This window comes from Papaver somniferum, unplaced genomic scaffold (assembly GCF_003573695.1).
Source record: "Papaver somniferum cultivar HN1 unplaced genomic scaffold, ASM357369v1 unplaced-scaffold_114, whole genome shotgun sequence".
NCBI lineage: Eukaryota > Viridiplantae > Streptophyta > Magnoliopsida > Ranunculales > Papaveraceae > Papaver > Papaver somniferum.
This window is the reverse complement of record NW_020620381.1, coordinates 4,161,771-4,179,572: the sequence shown is the minus strand read 5'-3', so window position 1 is coordinate 4,179,572 and position 17,802 is coordinate 4,161,771.

The window sequence follows — 17,802 nt, the reverse complement described above, 5'->3', positions numbered from 1 at the left end:
ATACAAAATCAAAAAGAATTATGAGAATAAATCATAGACACTGTTACTTGTTTAACCATATATGATCCATCATGATGAACTGCCAATCCAAATCCTTACATTAGTTTCTGACAGAGAAAGTGTTCCACGGAAGAGAGTAATTTGTGGCTGGATTTTGTAACCGAGAGAAAAGTTAACGAGAGGAGAGAAAGAGATGAGAGAAAACTTGTGTTTGCGCACAGACTTTTTTCTCCTACATTCCAATTTCCAACATGGTAATTAATATCTGAGTATACTGTAGAAATAACTAGAGTTAAGTGTACACCAATAAACAAGGGAGGAATGTGCACCCGGGTAAAGAGGGGTGCACAAAGTCGGACTCTATAGGAAGAGCTGTAAATTGGTCGGTGCTAATTGGCATTGTGGCACAGTGATAAACACATAAGTGCTACATTTTTATACCATGTTTATACTCGCTGTTTATTGGTTAATAATATTGTACTAATTAAGCCTTTGTAGGAAATACAAGCAATTCTTATCACTGAAGAATAAATGGCTTACTTGAAAGTTAATTGGCGTTTGCTTCTCTTACACCCATGTTTATACTAGTTAGGCCACATGTATGCTTCTCTTCAATAAATAAATATGAAGTATTGACGTGTATAGACTTCCAGTATACTGTCCACACGGTTATTGTAGTCCGTATCTATTTGTTATTCTGTTTATGTTACTAGTTGTAAATCCTGTAATATAGGATAGCTTGACTAGGTAGTCCAGAATTAGTCTATACTTATCTCTTATATAACTGTGTATATAAAGCTTGGCACTCATAATAAATCGATAGCTTGTTTGATTTAATTCCTGTGTGGATTTTTTTTTCTATCCTCTTTTTTTTATCATAATGGCACGAGACCAACCATGTTCTTGAATCAATTTAGGCGCAGCTTCATATCGTGATCCATATTTTGTTAATCACTCTGACAATCCTAATGTTGTTCTTTGTATACCTCCATTAAACGGTGATAACTACGCATTGTGGAAGATGGGAATGATGAGAGCTTTGCGTGTGAAGAACAAGATTGGTTTTGTTGATAGATTTATATATCATGACGACCCTCTAAATGCTAATTTCAAAGATTGAAAGTCGTTACTATATTCAACCTAGGAAGATAACGACTAATACCAGTCGACAAGGTCGATAAAAATACCCTACCGACTTTTGATAAAGATGTGGAATCATATGGATTTTGAGATTGGGTATGATTTTGTACCCAATCTCAAATCAAGTATGTATTACATACTCAAATTTTTTTTTGATACTAAGGAGTGGACTTTATTGATTAATTATAGAAACATAATCTTCCCCAATAAGTTTAGAGATATCAGGAGGAAAGTTGGAAATATAAGAAAAACTTAGAGCTTCAATTCTAGCTTTTCTTGCTAGTTTATGAGCCACACTATTACCTAGTCTATTAACTAGCTTACAAAACCAAAATAAATTACTTAGTAACTTGTTCTTGATAACTGAATTAAAGTGTTGATTAAACCAGTGCACTTGAGATTCTCCACTATTAACAGAGTTCACCACATTTGCACAGTCCATTTCAAAGATAACTTTGCCATAACCACACTCCTCCATCCAATCCACTTCCATGACTAGAGCTTTGCATTCAAAATACTCAGCACCCACATCTTCCTACACTTCTTCCTTCAGTTTGAAGCCTTTCACTCCTACTGCATTTCCTGCATGATCACGCACAATTAGTCCAATGCTAACTTTCTTAGTTTCTGACATGTTAGAGGCATCTATATTCAGCTTAAGATATCCTTCCTCTTGAGGGATACATTCCTTGATGAGAGTACCACATTATCTATTAACAGTAGTAGGAACAACAACATGTTTACAAAGTTGAATTAGATGTTGTATCCTAGAGAGAGTACAGTTTTTTTTAGGAGCAATATCCTGAAAAATTAGATTGCACTTGTCTTTCCAAATATACCATATAATGCACATTAACTTAATTACATAATCCTCATTTCTGTTACTTCTATGGAGATCTTCACCTGCAGTGAAACAAGAAGCTATCCAAGATTAAAATGAATTATATTGCTGAGTATCAGTAACAATATCAACATTTAAAGCATTCCGGATGGATCTAGCATAGTCACACTGAACCAGTAAATGATTAATAGTTTCAAAGCTATGATTACAAAAATTACAATGTGGTTCTACTTCAGGTTTATAACTTGCAAGTTTGACTCTAACAGGAACAATGTTTTTTAAACATTTCCAGACAAAAAGCTGTACTCTGTGAGGTACTTTATACTTCCAAGGTTGTTTCCAAACATCTTTAGGAATGATATCACCATTCACCAGCAGTGGCATTATTACCAGAACTAGCACACAAAGTATTGTAAGCAATCTTTACATACTCAGTTTGAGATTGGGTATACATAGTTTGAAATTGGTACAAAATCGTACCCAATCTCAAAACCCGTAAAAATAAATAAATTGGTTTCGCCTTTTTTGATTCTTCAATTCTTTTTTTCTTTTTTTTTGTTCTATCTTGTATGGTTAGAGTTTTAAAGAGATTTTGAAAATTACTTGGATAGATTTTAGTTTTAAGATTGAATTCATGAATTAAGTAAGGGTAATTTGGTCTTTTAATATTTTTAGACACCCTTTAACACACCATCTTGGATGGATTTAAAATTGATATGCCCAATTAATATGGGTACACCCCAATTTGACCAGGATATTAAAGTGGCTTAGATCCAAAAATAGTAAGGCTACTAACGGTGGGTACCATTTTGCTTGGAGGTGTACCAATCCAAAGACAAGTACTTTTTTGTCCTATATGTATATTGATATCCTGATGTAGATCTACTTGTTGTTAATAGGTCGGTAAGAGTATTGTTCCGATAGATAACTCTCCTATAGAGTTCATTAATATCCGTGACCAATCTTTCTACTCCAATCACCGGTTCGAAAGAACCTTTCATTCCTCCTTAAAAGTTATTTTGTGCTTGCACTGATCTCAAGAGCTCCGCTTCATTCTCGTCAAATGTAGGAACTTGCTCCGATATTAAGCCCTCAATTCTTCATATACCTTGGATCTTTAGGAAGAGCTAGTGACAGGGTTTCTTTCCTCAGTTCATGAAAGATTTGTCCCAGGTTCTACATCAAAGGCATCTGTCGTGGAGCTGATTCGAGAAGGCTGTAGTCTGGTCAAGTGGTTAATGCTAGATACAATTGGATTAAAAACAGCATAAGCCTCGGGAAATTTGGCGAAGAAAAAACTACTCGAATGAAAGGCAAAATTAAGACAGATATATCACGCCAGGATCCGTTGCTCAAACTGAATCAGGCCAACGTTATGGAAGTTCCCGCGAGAGGGTCTTCATCAGGAAATTGAACTCACGAAGTATGGGGACTGATTAAGAACTTATGTAGAGATTAGGCCTCCTTCACATCTAATGTTGAGAAAGAAAAGCTTCTATTAGTGGCAGCAGAAATTGGATCGTATAAGATACTTTTTTATAAAAGCAGATTCCCTAAAAATCTATTCCCTTAGCCCGGTATTGCCGCCAATCTGAGATGCTTTTTAGGACTGATTTGTTAGCTGCGTCAGCCTTTGATATCGAAGAGCCAGACCGGCCGAAACCAGGCGGTCAGGCGGGTATGATCCCATCGTCTAGCGGTTCAGGACATCTCTCTTTCAAGGAGGCAGCGGGGATTCGACTTCCCATGAGGGTAGGATACTACGAAAGGAGGTTGATCGTGGATTTATCCATAAGTCTAAAATGTATGCTGGTCCGTCATCGTGAAGTTAAAAAAGGGCTACTATGTTAGGTGGGTCAGGAGCTGGAGAATGTGCAGATCTTGCGGATGATTGGTTATCTGGCTACTAAGCATCAGCTGGAGATGTTGTTCGGGCTTTGGCTATAGATATCTGAAAGTCTGCTATTGGACTAGCAAGAAATGTATGGAGGAGAAAGCTAGCACGCGCTGCTGTTGGTGGCCGGTTTTTTCGGTCTTTTTTATCTTATTCATGCTGATTTTATTATGACGGTATTAGTGAAAACGCTTTTTATACGATTCTGTTCAACTTGTATTTTTTTTCTAGGGTGCAATGATTTTATCTTGTCTGCGCTTTTGATGGGGGAAATGTTCTTCTTACTAGACAACATGCCAGTGAGGAGAAAATTTATCAATCTCCAAGTCCAGGGGGGCCGTTGAAATCTTGGACCTTCCAGGATCACCGGATTATATCGAACCCCCGAAAAGGAGCAGGTCCCAATAATGCATCCACTTTTGTCAACTCCACTTCAGGGGGATCCACATGCTGATCAAAAAACCCCTGAGGGCCCTCAAGAAAGGAAAAGGGAATTCCCATAGGTTATTAGACTCAAAATTGAAGGACTTTAACAGAAAAAGCTATTTTAACGCATTAGTTGTCCATTCTCAGATTGGGAAGTAAGGGTCGGACAAGGGCAATCACTCATTCTTAAAACCAACATTCTTAAAACCAAAGATTCGTGCGGAAAGGGGGGAAAGCTCTCCGTTCTTGGTTCTCATGTAGCTGGATTCTCCAGAACCGCAAGATTCCTTTAGAACGGGAATCCAACTCAGCACCCTTGTCGGTAAGTTACGACCCGCGCGTAACGATCTGTGCACTGTCTCGGAGAGAGGCTCGGTGAAATAGACATGTCTGTGAAGATGCGGACTACCTATACCTGAACAGAAAGACCCTATAAAACTTTACCGTTCCTTGGGATTGGCTTTGGGCTTTTCCTGCTTCTCCAAATAGGAACCACCGATTTAAAAATCTCATTAACCACAGAATTTAGTGAGGGGCGCCAAATCTTTCTATGGATTGCTTCTTTCGCTTCTTTCGCTGTCAAAGTGAGCCTTTAAATACGACGATCCTACACTTACCCAAGAATTCTCCCAATTGACACACACCGATGAAGCATAGAGGATGCGCCTTGGGCCTCATTCGTTTGTGTGCGACACTGCGACTGGATAATTTTCGAAAGATAATCGTGGGATATAAATCATTTTTCGGCCCAAAATATTACCTTCTTAAGTATTAAGTCAAACTGGTCTCTTTGACAGTCAACCATAGTCCACAGATCTTGGAAAACTAGATACAAAATTCGGAAGGTCTTTTCTTGCTAACTTGTAATGCAACTAATGCAAGAGGAATTAATGAAAAGGCAAACAGATAAAGAGATCGAAACGCGCGAGAGTTTAAAGTAAAGACAAGTTTCAGGAATACCTTGTCCTTGTGCTTGTCATATTTCTATAGTACTGGAAAAATAGGACTTGGCAGGAAGGTTGCTAATGCTAGGAATAAGCGAGCTTAACGTTCAATAATTTGATTCCACTACATGGCCAGGACAGGAGATCTAATGGAACATCAAATGAAAAATAAAAACAGATTGGAACTATATGTAGAAGACTTTAGCATGCAATTGATAAGCATTATCATATGAAAACTTGCAATATTTAGAACTTATATGAAAATTTCTTGAAACACATCCATAAAAGACAGAATCACTGATATGAAAAACCCACTGAAATTGTATAGTCACAAAGCGACCCATCAACACAAAAAACTATCAAGTTAGTCCTTCCATCAAAATATTCTTCCTATGAGACCGATGAATGGTTGTCACGAATACTTGCTAGTTGTAAGAATCTTCGTTGTTTTTGAGAGGAGAAATCATAGAGCTGGTATAGCTATCATTTACACTAGAAGTAGATGCATAGATCATCCAACAATCCATTTCCAGAAAACCAAAATCAAGAAGTTTCTAGAAATTGAACACTAAAGACGAAAACGTCGAAGTATTAGATTTAGATCTATTCATTGACATGAAAAATAACTTTCTTTATATATCTACATCCTAAACCCTAAAGGGTGCCCTTATCAAACCCATCAACCACAACAAGTGAAAGAGGCACTAAAAATTAGCCCACTGGATCTAGATGCGTTTAGCCAATGTTCCACTTACACTTGAGAACTCTGATACAGGAAAAGTTCGTTTTATGAATGGGCATCTCAAGCCAAGCAATTCAATTTGTAATTCTTACCTGGTCAGAGCAGCCCTTCTGATCAATAATGATAGGTTCCGAACCATAAGGGGTTTACCAGTTGGCCAGGAGCCTGATTCTCAAGTAGGAGGTCAGTAGTTCGAGTCTTCACTCAAGTGTAAATTATATTAACTTTAACATGGGTTCAATAGGATCGAGTTTGCTCAGTGGGGAGTAAGCCGGTGACTACACTGCCTGGGGGCAGGACGGATGTATGCCTAGCATTAAAAAAGAAATAAAAAAAAATGATAGGTTTCGGACATTATTCATAACGATATTTTGATAAATGGAACCATCACTTGCTTAGACTATTACACAACATTCAGATACACAATATCCACCTAACCCCCACCAACATATGTCCAGTTTGCACCTCACACAGAGAAACAAAACAACATCTCCACTTCGAATGTAATCAGGCAGTCGATCTATGGAACCTGATCATCACCCACCTCCCAAGAAGCCCAAATCCACAAGCAAATACAATACCCAACAAACCAAACAACATTGTCGACCTGCTGGCAAAGAACCTTTCAACATCAACAAAAACAATATTCAGATTCACCGTATGGAAGATTTGGCTGACAAGGAACTCTAGTTTACCAAAAGAAAAAGCAAACAACAACACAAATTGACTGTATCGTACAAACAATGGTCAAAGAATTTCAATGGGACAAAACTCATCTGATACCGATCTATCCGGGATAGCAACCTTCAGAAGCAAACAACAGAAGATACAAAGACATCACGATCGAAGTTATATGACAGACCTGGATCAACAACACTGGATCAAGATAAACACTGATGGAGCGGCAAGAGGAAATCCAGGACCGGCAGGAGCGGGATGCATAGCAAGATCACACACGGGACAGGTGATCACGGCAATGGAAATACCACTCGGCATCACAACAGCAATAGCCGCAGAAACACGGGGATTCCTATTAGCAACAAAATTAGCAACAAGGAAGCAATGGCCTAGGATATGGTTTGAAGCGGATTCACAGGCTTTTGTACAAATGATGACAAATAGCAACACCATCTTCCCATGGTACCTATCAGGGATTTTACAGGAAATAAGGCAACTACTAGAAACTATCCCACAGGTAAAAATCACACTTGCATACCGAGAGGCAAATCAAGCACCAGATAAACCGGCGAATGATGTGGTCGACCAACAAAAACAAAACCCAACTACATCGATAACAAAAATTTGGGATAACACATGTCCGTCTTTTATTTAAAATATTGTAATAGATGATATGAATAGGGTACCATATACACGCACAACTCGAATCGCACTTTAATCCATCTAATAAAATACAACCTTTCAAAAAAAAAAAAAAAAGAATTGGCTGATCAATGATGGGAAAAAAAACATTGACTAGTCAAATATGTTCAGTTGATTGGTCAAGGACGAGAGTGCACCCGATATAGCTTGGTTGACTAAGTTAATTTTTTGGAGCACACTCAAAAACTTATTCTTACTGTATCGTAATGTATAGACACGGACAGTATCGGTCATATTTTCCCTTTTGGTCATATGTGCCTGACTACGATTCTCGGGGGACGTGGAATTTCAGCGTTTTTAAGTCCCATTATAATATCCTCGGTCATATTTTCCCTTTTGGTCATATTTTCCCTTTGGAAGTAAGTTGTCCTTGCGATCTTCTAGTCGAGCTAAAACGAAATGCCTCGGCAGGTTGTTATGAATAAGTGAGCTCCAGATTGTCTATGTCAATTTCATTTAGTGTTGCATATGGTTTATCTTTTAGATTTGAAAATGCACCGGCAATTAATTATGGCACAAGTACTTTGAATACGGATTAGGCGTCATAGTGAAATTTTAGATCTCACAAGTGGAAATGCAAACAGGGCTTCCTCGTATGATATGATAGTACTTAAGAATAGACTTCTTTTCATTTTTATTGATTGGACGATGAACTTGATTGCTGAGAATTATATATAGAACACAGGGAGGTGATTGCGTAAGTAACCAGAGATGAACAATTTCTAGAACCCAAATAATGAAAATTGCATGCGACGTCTGCCAATCCAGTAAAACCACTTTTTCCTAGTTATGAACATGACAATTTTTCCTACTAGGTGCATTGCTGACAATGCTTACGCTACCAGAGGTGAAAACTACTCCTATCCCATGCAAGAATGAAAGATTATGAGAAGCTCTATTTTTCCCTTTTGCCGGTTCTTGTTGTTTATAAGAAGAATCAACCGTTCTTGGTACAGTTGGACTTGGCAGGTTGCCACGAATGATTCAATAATTTGATTCCACTAAAGGTCCAGAAATGAGATCTAGAATAGCTTTTTGAAACACAGAATCACTAAGGCAGGGAGTTGTATAAACTCATGCATAAATAGCTTTAAGATGTAGAAGACTTTAGCATGCAATTGATAAGCATTATCATCACTAAGCACACTTAATCAAATCGTTTTTACTCACCATCGGCTTATCAGATTCATAAAACATCTTATTATCACTAGGCTCATCGAGCATTAACAGATCACAGTTACAAAAGACTTTGAACAAGCATCATCAGCTGTACCAAAAAGTATATTTGAAATCAAGGATAATCACAAACACTGAAATGAAATTTTTTGAAACACAGAATCACTGAGTTGCAGTTGGATCTTAGCTTAAAACTAGGTAAAACCATGGTGAAACACGTATAGTCACAAAGCGACTCTTGGAGGTGAAATGTTGGACCCATCAACACAACAAACTATCAAGTTTCTTAGTCCTTGAATCAAGATACTCTTCCTGCGAGACTGATTGATAGTTACAATGAATATTTGTTAGTTGTGAGAACTTTTGTTATTTTTGGGAGGAGAAATCATAATGCTGCTATAGCCAATCATTGACACTAGAGATAGATACATGGATCATCGGAACAATCCATTTCCAGAAAATCAATATCAACAAGTTTATAGAAATTGAACACCGACTCACTGAGTAGGGGTATAAATTGGGCCGGGCCGGGAAGCCCGTCCTAATTATTAAATGGGACGGTATAGGGCGGGCCGGAACATCTCTTACCTATGAAATTAAAAGGGCTGGACGGGCAGGGTTGTTTATTTACAATTAGTACCCATGACCTATCCAAGCCTGTTTTGTAATTTGGGATCGGACGGGTAGGGCAGGGAGGGCCTTGAATATTACAAACATATATATAAATGTTATCAAAAATAAAAATAAAGTAGTAATAATGCACAAGTTTTACATAAAACGGATAATTAAATACGAGATTGAGATTGGAACAAGATAAACCAAACTTCTTATAATTTTTCCTGAGTTGAATCATCAGAAAAGGAAACTGCCTTAGATTTTGCTCAATATTTTCTCTATATGGTTAACAAATTTAGATTCCTATGAAGTAATAATTAATAAATACATATGAAAACTACGAGGATTGACTTTATTAAGTATATGTACCAAGTATATTCTAGGATAAATAAATGAGAATAGCTACTTAGGCTAGGTAAATGAATAATATTTGCAGGCTAACAAGGCGGGTAACATTGACGGGATAAAATGGAGGGTAATGGGGGGCAAGAAAATGTGACTTGTGGCCTGTGCCTGTCTGCTTATTTAAATGGGCTAGGTCGGGTCTGCCCGTAAAAGGCCACGGTCACCCATGGACTGTCATGGGACAGGACGAACGGTATTGGGCCTCGGGCTGGCGGGCAAAATTTAAACCCCTATCACTGAGAGACGAAAACGGCGAAGTACTAGATTTAGAATTTTAGATCTGTTCGTTGAGATGGGGAATAATTTTCATTTTATACCTACATCCTAAACCCTAATGGGTGCCCTTCTTATAATGATGTTCCAAGCAATGTAGTCAATATCGAATTTCGGTGAATATCGGTTGAGTATCGAGACGCGAAATATCGGCCAATATCGGCGAAATGTCGGCCAATATCGGTAATATCGGTATCTCGGTGAAACACCGAAACCGATATTATCGGCGGTATCTCGGCCATCTCGGCCGAAATTAACTACACTGTTCCGAGTACACAAAAACGAAAGGACTTTGCAGGTTGCATCGATTAAGTGAGATCAACATAATGTAATTTGATTCCGCCACAAGGGGTAGTGGAAGTACAGTGCATCATAATGGCAATTGGTGTTGCCGATGTTCCACTTATATATGAGAACCTAAACCCACTGATCTTAACTAACTCTGATACAGAAAAAGTTTAAAAACAAGTTGGGTAGATTCATTTTAGGAATGGACATATCAATCCAAGCAATTCAATTAGTAATTCTTACTTAGTCAGAGCAGCCCTTGGTACCGGGGCAGTAAATCGGATCAATAATGATAGGTTCCGCACATTATTCATAACGATATTTTGATAAAGAACGTTCACGGTTTACCCGATCCATAAATTGCATATTGAGGTACCTAATTCCGTCTCCAGGTCCACAAGCTCCACGTTGAACCAATAGATTTTCGGTGCCCCGACCAATTGCAATACATTCATCACCTGTTCTGATGCTTCTATTGACACCAATTGATGATTGCATGTCTATGCCATCTGCGTTAGGACTTCGGCTGATAGCCATACGAGCCCTTTGGCTATATGTGCCATTTTTAACACTGTTAAACGACAATGATTGCATGTATAGACATTGAAAACCCATGTCAGAATTTAGGCATATCAAATCCAAATGCGTGGGTTAACACTCAAATTGAACTGGATATTGTTAAGAAATTATTTGTACATACACCCTGTGGGCAATTTGCACTAGATCTCTTGCAATCCCATAACTGCAATCCGCGTGCATCTAGAATCCACTGTTAATTGTTAAATTATTGATCCCTTGGAACAAAACCCGATTACCTTAATTACCAATGTCCCAATAAGTGGTAGGAGGCGCCTGAATTCCACCATCTATTTGAACTGTTAACTCTTAAACATTTGCAAGGACCACTATGTTATATTAACCAAATAAGTTCCACGAGGTATCCATATTCTGGCTGATGCTACAGACTTGCAAGACAATGACCATCCTTGTAAGAAAGGTCTCGTAGATCTGTTCAATTACCTGGAGTGGCTTTTTCTTACACTACCGAAGTCGCATGATATTTCCAACAAAATTATAGCGAAACTTTAGTTGTACAAAGCATTCACCACCTGTGCAAAACATCCCAACCCTTCTGTAAAACAGTAGTAGACTCAAACATAGGAAAGTCGCAATTTTGATCTTCACTTTCCTTGTTTCTAAATCAAGTATGGTGAAACAAGCAATGTGAACAAGCAAATTGGTCCAATCCCATCTAATATTATCGTGCCATGGCAATTTGAAATTGTTTTACATTTATTTTCCCAGGCCAGTAAATGCAAAACTCACAGAAGCACAAACATAAACATGAAAAGAACAAAAAGGAATTTGAATTATGAACTTCAGTAAACAGAGACAGAAAATTTGGAAATCAGAAACAATCTGTAATAATTACCTGATGCCCTCTGCTTCAGTTGGTCATCGAACAAGATTTGATACCACCAGAAATCGCTAGAGTTCCGGATAACTCTGGTGCAGAAACCCTAGTTTTATAAGTCTATAACTTTTCTCTTCCGCTTTTGATTTTCCTCCTAAGCAGTGTCATGTGCAGGGTTTTACTACGGGCTACCTTTCTGTATGTGTTATCTATCGTATACCAAACCGATAAGGATCATACAAATGTTTTACAGCTCTGCCTGCTTTAGAGACTAGCCAGTTTCACTTGGACTCCCTAGCAAAAAGAAATCTAACAAGATAATTATAACTAGGATCAAAATTTCCCTTCTGCTTAATGAATTTTGGGATGCATGCTCAGACAGAGCTCTACCACAAGTGACTACTCTGGAAATGACATAAAGCCGCTGCAAGTGATTATTCAAAGAGGCTGATTTCAAACAAGACTACCTGTAAGGCTTGTCATTCCTGTCACGTCTAGTATGAGGCAAAATACTGTATATTTGTATACCCTTCTCGCAAAAGAACCTCACAACAAGCGTAAAACATGTAAGTAAAGGGTAGAGCTGAGTCATTAAAAGACTTGGAATAAATATATGTGCACGATTCTCATTAAAAGATAAAGAAGTAAACAAGAAAGAGAAAGGAGAAAACAAGGAAATAACATAATTCTAGTTACGTGAAACCCTTACCTCTTCATCGGCTTCTTCTTCCGTTAGAAAATCTGGATGCCCTTCTCGTAAAGGAACTGTCAGGATTTTCTTAGGAAATCACTGACCGCGGAATAACGGATCTTGAGATATTATGATGAATAATAAGTAACCCAAGCACAAGCAACTATGAAAATACGGAAAAGATAAATCAACTCACAAGACATAAGATTTATAGTAGTTCGACCAATAAATACAACGTGTATATATTGTCTACATCCACTTTGAGCCTCACCAACTCAAATCCACTATGAAGACAAACGATCACAACGTCGTGTGAATCCCAGCAAACCCTTGGTTACACCGCAACAATTACCCGAGACAATAACCTTGTCTCTTGTTCCTCACCAATATGATCTCACAACGAAACCCTAGCTTTAGCCCTAAAAGTCTGCATCCACATAACCCCTCAAGATAGAACCATCTTTTCCATCACACAATGGTACGTTTGTGTTACCTCTCAAATACCTGAGAATCCACTTCACAGCTTCCCAATATTGTTTTCCTGGGTTTCTTGCGTATCTACTTACTACTCCCACTGCATGTGCAATATTCGGTCTCATGCACACCATAGCATACATTAGACTCCCAATCGCCGAAGAATATGGTACGTTATCCATGTACTCCTTTTCTTCATTTGTCTTCGCACACTACGTACTTGAAAGACGAATTTGACTTCCAAGTGGAGAACTAACTGGTTTAGCATTCTCCATATTGAACCTTTTCAACACTCGTTCAATATATTCAGCCTAACTAAGCATAAGTACACCCTTAGACCTGTCTCTTATGATCCTCATACCAAGAATCTTCTTTGCTTCACCAAGATCTTTCATAGCAAACTCATTTGCTAATTGTTTCTTTAAATTCTCAACTTCTTGTAGAGATGTTCCGGCAACCAACATATCATCAACATACAGTAATAATACGATGTAGTCAGAACCACAGCTTTTGAAGTAACAATAATGATCTGCATTACACCGTGAGTAACCACCTCTATGCATGAAGTTATCAAACTTCTTGTACCACTGTCTCGGGGCTTGTTTTAAACCATACAAACTCTTCTTTAGCTTGCACATCATATCTTCCTTTCCTTTTACTATGAATCCTTCTGGATGCTTCATGTAAATTTCTTCATCTAGGTCACCATGAAGAAAAGTTGTCTTTACATCCAACTGTTCAAGGTAGAGATCTTCAGAAGCCACTAGACTTAACACTACTCGAATAGTAGTCATCTTCACAACTGGAGAAAATATCTCGTTGTAATCAACACCAGGTTTTTGCTGGAAACCTTTCACAACCAACCTCGCTTTGTAGCGAATATCTCCATTTGCTTCAGACTTCATCCGATAAACCCACTTGTTATGCAACGCCTTCTTACCTCTTGGTAATTTAACTAACACCCAAGTGTCATTCTCTTCAAGTGAATTCATCTCATCTTTCATAGAAAGTTGCCACTTTCCTGAATCATCAGCCGCTAGTTCTTCTTTAAAATCGTCAGGTTCACCTCCATTCATAAGTAATAGATAATTCATAGCATACCTTGGGTTTGGTTTTGGAGTTCTTGATGATCTTCGTACTTCTTGTGGAACTATAGGAGTAACTCCCGCTGCAGCAGAAGTCCCTTCTTGTACTTCTCCGCCATCAGCAACATCGTGCTCTTCTTGTACCACACTTTTTCAACAAACATCATCCATATCGATATACAACTCCTTATCGACGTTGTTTGATCTGACATCTTCAACTTGTGTCTTATTCCTGTCCTTGTACATCTCATTCTCATTAAAAGTGACGTCTCTACTTCTAATAACTTTGTGACCCTCGTAGTCCCAAAGTTTATACCCAAAAGCGTCATTTCCGTAACCAAGAAATATACACTTCTTTGCTTGAGCACCTATCTTAGACCTCTTATTGGGACTAAGACGAACATAACCAACACAACCAAAAACTTTCAAATATGAAAGATTTACCTTTTTTTCGGTCCAAACCTCCTCTGGTATCTTCATATATAATGGACTACTAGGTGTCCTATTGATTAGATAAGCATCCGTCTCTATTGCATGTGCCCAGAAGGTCTCGGGAAAACCAGACTGCAACCTCATGCGCCTAGCACGTGCATTCAACGTCCAATTCATATATTCTGCTACTCCATTATCCTGTGGCGTACTTGAAACTGTCCTCTCCAAACGAATTCCATTTATAACACATAACTATAAGAATTCTGTTTTGTCATACTCACCACCGTTGTCTGACCTCAGACACTTCAACTTCAGACCAGTTTTTGTTTCAACCAAAGCTTTCCACTTCTTAAACACTTCATACACCTCGAACTTATTCTTCATGAAGTAAAGCCACACCTTACTTGAGTGATCATCAATAAAGGTGACATAATATTGGAACCCGCTGTGAGATGCAACATAAATTGGTCCCCCATACATCGTTGTGAACCAAATCAAGTTTCGCACTTCCCAAGGATCTGCCGCCTCTGCTGAAACCAACCCGTTTTTTCTTTCCAAGAACACGGTCTTCACAAAAACTCATATCAACAGACTCTACCTTAGGTAGATATCCTCCCGAACATAGAATCTTCATGTTCTTCTCACTCATGTGCCCTAATCTTGTATGTCATAAGTTAATGTCTTCGCCACTACTATCCACTGCTAAAGTAGTTCCATCTGAAGTCCGGTATAGAGTACCGAATCTAACTCCACGAGCTAATACCATAGATCCTTTCTTCACTTTCCAATTGTGTTTCGTAAGCACAACTTCACAGTCATCATCACAAACTTGGCCCACAGACACCAAGTTGTTCTTCAAATTTGGAACGTGTCGTACATCCTTCAATTTCTATGTGGAACCATTGACTTTCAAGATCACATCACCCAGAACAATGATGTCGCATGCTTCACCATCACCTAAGAATACTTGGTCATAGTATCCTTCTTTATAAGAGATCATAATACTCTTATCACCCGTTGCATGGAAAGAAGCTCCCTAGTCTATAATCCAAGACTCATCTTGCTTGTCCTCAAAGAGTAGTAGAAAACCTTCCGTAATCACCTTCTTGTTATCAACAAGGACCTTCACTGGTTCCGTAGCTGCAACTACGTTTACCTCTTCTTGATTACCTTTGTTTCCACCATTATTAGCACCTTTTTTTTTCTGGAAAATCGCGCTTGAAGTGCCCTACTTTCTTACACGCCCAACACTCAACAACACCTCTAGTCTGAGATTGAGATCTCCCCCTAAACTTTCCTCTGGACTTCCATCTGGATTTGTTGTTGTTGTTCCTATTTGAACTCCTGCCTCTATCTTCTTCCTGCAAACTTAAGGCCGAGCTTGAAGTACTAGAACCATAACCTTGTTCTATTCTTCTTTCCTCTTCAGCGATCAACCTTTGCTGCACACCATCAAGCTTCAACTTCTCGCTCCCTGCGGAATTGCTAATAGTTGTCTTTGCAGTCTCCCAACTCTTTGGTAATGACGACAACAACCGTAAAGCTTGAACTTCATCATCAAAAGTAATACTAACTTTTGAAATCCGAGAAATAATCGATTTAAACTTCCCAAGATGTGATGAAATCGCTTCGCCTTCTTGCATCTTCAGATTGAATAGTTTTTCACACAACATAATCTTCCCCGAGGCTGATGACTTTTGATACAACTTTTCGAGTTTATCCATAAGATCCTTCGTACTAGTTTCCTCTTGTACGTTATTGTAGACTTCCTCCGTTAGACATCTACGGATAACGGCTACACACTTGCGATCAAGAGTTGTCCATTCATCGTCTTTGCGTGCTCCCTTTTTCGCAACTCCACCTAATGGATCAGCAAGGTCTTTCTCATATAGGTAGTCTTCCATCTGAGACTTCCAAAACCATTGAAAACTTTAACTCTAGCTACCGTACTTTCGTTATTATCACCCATAACTCCCACTCCAATCGTACTGCGATAAACCCTAAAGCTCTAATCCGAGCTCTGATACCAGTTGTCAGGATTTTCTTAGGGAATCACTGACAACCGCGGAATAACGGATCTTGAGATATTATGATGAATAATAAGTAAACCAAGTACAAGCAACTATGAAAATATGAGAAAGATAAATCAACTCACAAGACACAAGATTTATAGTGGTTCGACCAATACATACAACGTGTATATATTGTCTACGTCCACTTTGAGCCGCACCAACTCAAATCCACTATGAAGAAAAACGATTACAACGTCGTGTGAATCCCAGCAAACCCTTGGTTACACCGCAACAATTACCCGAGACGATAACCTTGTCTCTTGTTCCTCACCAATATGCTCTCACAACGAAACTCTAGCTTTAGCCCTAAAAGCTATGCAAGAAATCTCTCACCGATCTCTTAATCGTTTTCTACACAATACAATTCTACAAGGCCTAATTACCTATTTATATGGTTACAAACTTGGACACCAAGAATTATAACCGTTTAGGAAACCCCTTTCTTAGAATATCACGACTAGCTTTAAGAAATAATTAATTAGTCCTCAATTAAGTAACAGGAACCTCACGATTCCTACCAGCATCAAACATGTAACCAAAGTGTAGTGCAAAATTTAAGCTGAATCATTAGGTTGGTTACAAACTTACAATTTTCTAACTGTGTTCTCAAAGACTAGGATCTGCCTACATAAATACACGTACATGATTATCATTAAAATGTTAGCAATTAGTACCTGATAAAGAGAATAGGATTGCCAAATTGTCAACAAACAACATTGCACCACTGTTTCACTTTCCTTATTGAAAGGTAAGAGTAGATGACTGTTTCACTTGTAGGAAGGATTCCAATATGAACCCCAGAGTCAGTACCTCCCAGTGACGGGGGCAACCCATGGCAAGGGTAGGCAACTCGGGTTGGCTCCCGGGCCTCCTTTTTTTTTTGAATTCCAAGCCTATTTTTTGCCTTTTGCCAACCCTGAAAAATATTTTGCCTCCCCGTAGCAGATTTTCTGGCTCCGCCACTGGTACCTCCAGACTCCAGTACTCATCTCCCGAGCAACCTAAAAAAGTGTTAACTGTAAACAAGCGAGTAGGACCAGTAAGTCATTAATTATTTAACCCATAAGGTAAAAAAGAGTATATAAATCACAATCACAACAAGACGCTGATATAAAGCAGAGATTACTGGTAAAGACAACAAATATCTTCTGTATTGGCCCTGCAGAACTGACACGCAAAACTGGCAAATACCATGGAGAATTAGAAAACATGGTTTGTGTTTGTTTAACAAAACTAGTCATTCTAAGAATTTTATTTGAGCCAAGAACTTTATGTTCCATCAGCTTCGAATGAGTGAGGATGGATATGGGTTTAAATTTGTCCACCCATTTAAAACAGCAAAGACAACCTAATCTCTGTTAATACAACAAAGATAAACTATGCTGGAACTTATTTATAATCAACTGCCTGCCTGCTTTATACACTAGCAAGTAAGCAGCTTCGCAGTTGGCTTCCCCAGCAAAAAGAAATCCAAGAACAAGATCCAGGAAAACTAAAACTAGGATTATAA